This window comes from Hyperolius riggenbachi, chromosome 1 (assembly GCF_040937935.1).
Source record: "Hyperolius riggenbachi isolate aHypRig1 chromosome 1, aHypRig1.pri, whole genome shotgun sequence".
NCBI lineage: Eukaryota > Metazoa > Chordata > Amphibia > Anura > Hyperoliidae > Hyperolius > Hyperolius riggenbachi.
The window spans coordinates 470,381,663-470,386,875 of record NC_090646.1 but is presented as its reverse complement, the minus strand read 5'-3'; the positions used below and the strand labels follow the sequence as shown (position 1 = coordinate 470,386,875).

At 46.5% G+C, this 5,213-nt stretch overlaps 1 long non-coding RNA gene across 1 annotated transcript in view; it reads left to right on the top strand.

The window, feature by feature from the left end:
• The window catches only part of LOC137521346 (uncharacterized), a 485,899-nt gene that overhangs the window by 107,064 nt on the left and 373,622 nt on the right, over positions 1 to 5,213 (top strand). The gene's annotated exons all lie outside the window — the stretch shown is intronic.

The window sequence follows — 5,213 nt, the reverse complement described above, 5'->3', positions numbered from 1 at the left end:
CGGATGTGTATAGACGAAAGCCTCCTCATATGCCTTTATGAAGAGGTTCGCATAACATGGGCCACGTTCGAGCCCATTGTCGTCCCCCGGACCTGTTCGTAAAAAACATCACCAAAAAGAAAATAATTCATGGTCAGTACCACCTGCAAGAGAGACATAAGAAAATCACATTGATGGTTATCAAAATCTGAGTGGGTGTGGAGAACATGTTATATTACCTCCATTCCCTCCTGATGGGGAATGGAGGTGTACAAACTTTGACTCCTTTCATCCGTTATCTTTGAAGAGGGCAATCCCTAAGTCCCAAATATTGAGGGTTGAAAGAATAGTTTCCAATCCTGACACATGTGATCTGCGGGTGGAGGAACTGAGGGACAGATTCAGAGAGAGGGGTTACCCGGAAGGGGTTCTGAAAGCGAGGGATAAGGGCCAGAGGGGTGGGAAAAAGAAAAAGAGGAAAGAGAATAGTGGCAGAATTCCGTTTATCTCAAGGTTCAGTACAATTTCAAATCAGATCAAGGAAATTATACAACAGAGATGGCCCATTCTGAGGGAAGGCCTTCCGAGGGTTCTTGAATTTAGGGATCCTCTTTTGTTCTCCTTCAGACGGGCACCCTCCCTTAGGGACAAGTTGGTGAGGTCAGATCTGGGCCCTTCAAGGGATAGTACAGGTGTAAGATGGAGGGGTACTTTTCCATGCAGATATTGCACACAGTGCGGGAATGTTTTGGGTGGTGATTCGGTCCGACACCCTCTGAGTGGAAAGGAATTCCCACTAAAATGTTTTTTTCAATTGTAACTCTAAATTTGTAGTCTATTGTATAAAGTGCCCATGTGGGTTACTTTATGTGGGTCAGACCACTCAGAGGGTGAAAGACAGAATCTCCGCCCATAAATAAATAATAAAATTAGAAAAAAAACGAAAGGAACAGGCAGTCTCCGCCTATTTCACAGAAGGGTCACATGGAGTATGCCACTATGGCCATTACGGTTTCAGATGTTGCAGCAGATTCATAGACCCAGGAGGGGTGGGGATCATCTAATATTACTGTTAAAGGCAGAAGCTTGGTGGATCAGACAGTTGGGGACTCTGCATCCTCGGGGATTAAACCAAGAATATGGTCTGTTACCAGTATTGTGATTTAACTTTATTGAATACTGTGAAGTTATTCACCATATTGCAGCCCTCTCTGCAAATATTTTTCACTATTTTTGTCAATTAGCTATTATTTTTATTAATTCCCTTATTCCCCGTTTTTTATAAAATGTTTATAATAAAATTCTCTTTTATCTTCTAGGAGGACAAAATGGGAGAATTTCACGTCCAATACACAATACCTATGGGCTTTGCCCTTTTCGCTTTGCTATCTCTCTAAAAACCTAATTATGGTAGTGTAATGCTGGGGATACATGGTACGTTTCTGTACCGTGTATCGACCAGCTGATCCGGCCAGCTGATAATATTCAGCTGACCCGATCAAGCCGTTCGACCCCCGCCCGCTCGATCCCCGGCAGGGAATCGAGGAGCTGATAAGGAGCGCCAGCGGGGACAAGCGGCAATCGATCCGCGCGCAAGTGCAGACGAGCGGGGACCCGGCGGGGACGCGGCTGGGGTCGAACAGGCGGCTAATCGGCCGCCGGATTGACCCATGTATTCCCAGCATTAATGTGTGTCCAGTATTTACAGGACTCTCATGTCTATTGGTGGTCAATGAGAGTTTATAGCAAAACAATCCTTGATGTGCATTCTCCTTTGTATCCACTAGATGGCACTTTTTACAATTTACGCGAGCGCATGCGGGTGATGTGACATTTTTGACGCATGACGTCAATGCGTCTTACGTGGTAATGGTGCAACATTTTTAACGCGTCAATGCGACATTTTTGAAGCATTAGTGCGACGTTTTCGGCGCACCGTCTTGTGATGTAACGCAGCATCTTGGAGGATGTAACGTTCTGGATACTCCCATTTGATGTTTTTGGGTGCCCTTTTTTGAATTTTCTTGTTCAGGTATGTGATTGGATGGTTGGAAGTTGCTCCCAGTCCCAGTTCTCCATCAGGTACACCTCTGTAGTGATTGGTCATGGCTTAAGGGGGAGGGGTATAAATAGGGTATAGGCAGATAATTGTGACATGCTATCACTTAACAAAGAACGGTTGATCCGTTCGAAATGGCGACAGTTCGTTGTGAGCAGAATTGGGTTGCAATGAAGGCGTAACCTATCCTTGAGGAGATCTTCATGCATCTGTATGCAGCTAAGAGCTATTACTACTACTGAGCTATAGTTACATTCTGAAAGTCCAGATGTCATGGCTATTCTTTGTTCACACTTTTTGTGAACAAATAAACTAGACCTGGCACAGCCATTGAAGCAAGATAGGTGTGGTGTCCGAGACGTACAAACATTACATTAACATTGGGACCAGGGTGCTTTGCAAGGGGTGTTTATTTATTTATTTATTGTATTTATAAAGCGCCAACATATTACGCAGCATTGGACATTACTTTAGGTTACAGACAATATTTAGGGGTGATATACAGCAATAAAACAATACATGCGTGCGCCCACGTCTTTTATGAAGTGCGCACATGACCTTCCTTGCGTAACGTTATGCGTTTCACCAGCCTATGTTGGAGATTGGGCAGTGCAACTATGCATATCCGGAAGGGGCGGGTCCCTTGCGGCAGACCGGAATTGTATCATTATACACTTTAAAACACTCCGCCGCCTTCCCAACACTTGATGCACATTCACCTTGGAAAAAGCTTGGCGTAAGCCACGTGAAACGGTCATCAGGCCGTGCACCTTTTAGCACCCACCACCGCTGCCTCCCATCTACACCCAGGTACCACCAGCAACACTATTGGTATGACTTTTGAATTGTCACATATTGCATGGTTGTCATATCTTGCTGATGTTCACCAATATCTGCATTTCTTGTGTCATTTTTTTCCGCACATTAAAACACTATAGTGCCAGACTTTTCCTTTTACTTTGTGGTTCATGTATACCATCTTATGACTAGCAGCACTAGGAAAAAATCGTGTTTTTATCGTTAGACTAGCGGTAGGTCTTCCCCGAGCGGACCCGTCACCGCCGTGGGGAAGTCTAGTAGGGAATAATTTGTGCACATATTGTTTATACTGAAGCTAACGTCCTCCTTTGCTGTACCTGTTTTGAATGCATGTTGTGTATTTTAGTCCACAATTGTGGAGATCTACACATCTATTGCAGGTAGTCAATTCGGGTGCAGCCTCTGTGTGGAAGCGCTGCCAATGTCTCCTGCTGTACAAAACTCATGTAAGTATACTTATGGCTAGCTGCATCCATGTGCATCAGTTTGCATTCAAATTATAGATTAGGACTAGTACATAATTTGCATCTGATTTGCATTCAAGGCATGTATTTAGCCCTGTGGGGCTCTGCATGCCTCTGTTGGTCAACAATTCAGTTGCAGCCTAAGAGCGCTGTCATTTGTTTGATGTTCATAAATATAAACACCAGAAACCATCAGAAAATGTTCAATTGATTTATGGAAGTATCCTAAAATAAAATAACATCTTAAAAAGTACAGGACAGGGGCATATAGATCAGTGCTGATTAGAAATCAGATACATGTAGATATTGCAGGGCTTAATGGCTCAGTCAATTCAAAGAAAAACAATTATTCTCAATCTAATTGAACTTCTTGCTTTTTGTTGCTAACTGATTCTGTTAGAAGCTTTAATTAATAAACTGTTGTGAGTATGTAAACATCCTGGGACATCCTTTGGTTTTAAAACAGTTCACTGTTTCTGACTTTCTAGGAACTTTGCGTCACTCTCCCCCATTCCCACACACACTAAGCAGGAATGATGAGAAACAGGCACACTAACCCACTAAACACCAATGACGGCCAAGTGCAGTTTGGTCAGCGGGATGTTATGCAGCATGTTGGGTTATTTTTTTGTGTCTATAATGTCTTTTCTCCCGCCCTTACCTGCAGAGTTATAAGCGGGCAGTGGGGATTTGAAACCCACCTTGATCACTGATTGAAGCGTCACATCTCCACAGCAACAGGGACTTCGCAATGTGCCAGCGTATTACACGCGGGCTGCTAGCATGAAATATGCTGGTACGGCCCGACGTTCTGTCATGTGATGCCCTGCTGACATGGAGACGCAACAGGGGAATTGGTGATCAAGGTGAGTTTCAAATTCCCTGCCGTCTGCTCATAACTCTGCAGAAATGGGAGGGGGGTTTAGAATTTCAAGGAATGTGGCCCGCGGTCTAAACCCTGTAAAGTGCTACAGAACATGCTGATGCTATACCACTGTAAACCTATAGTCTCCCAAAGAAAAAAGTAAGATACTTAGGTAAACGGAAGCCTCTGGATAGTCAAGGGGCTTCTCATCTCCTCCACCCCACCGTTGCTGTGCAGACCCTCTGAATGTATATTTAACAAGGGCCTTTGTGAATAAGCAGCTCTGTGGTGCATAAGTGCAGTACAGCCATGCTTGTTCAGAAAGAGGAGCATGGCCACGAACTGTCACGTCTTGGCCAGGAGAGGTAGTGCCAAGGAGGACACGGGAGACCACTGGACTATAAAGAGGCATCTCTACTAAAGTAAGTATCTCATTTTTTTTGGGGGGGGGGGGGGGGGGGGGGAGAACTACAGTTTTACTTTAACCACTTGCCGACCGCACGCTTATACCGTGCGCGGCAAAGTGGCAGCTGCAGGACCAGCGACGCAGTTCTGCGTCGCCAGCTGCAGGCTGATTAATCAGGAAGCAGCCGCTCGTGCGAGCGGCTGCTTCCTGTCAATTCACGGCGGGGGGCTCCGTGAATAGCCTGCGGGCCGCCGATGGCGGCTCGCAGGCTAAATGTAAACACAAGCGGAAATAATCCGCTTTGTTTACATTGTACGGCGCTGCTGCGCAGCAGCGCCGTAAGGCAGATCGGCGATCCCCGGCCAATCAGCGGCCGGGGATCGCCGCCATGTGACAGGAGACAGCCTGTCACTGGCTGCACAGGACGGATAGCGTCCTGTGCAGCCCGGATCTCCAGGGGGGGCCAGGTAGGAGAGGGAGGGGGAGGATTTCGCCGCGGAGGGGGGCTTTGAGGTGCCCCCCCCCCGCAACACCCGGCAGGCAGGAGCGATCAGACCCCCCCAGCACATCATCCCCCTAGTGGGGAAAAAAGGGGGGCGATCTGGTCGCTCTGCCTGCACG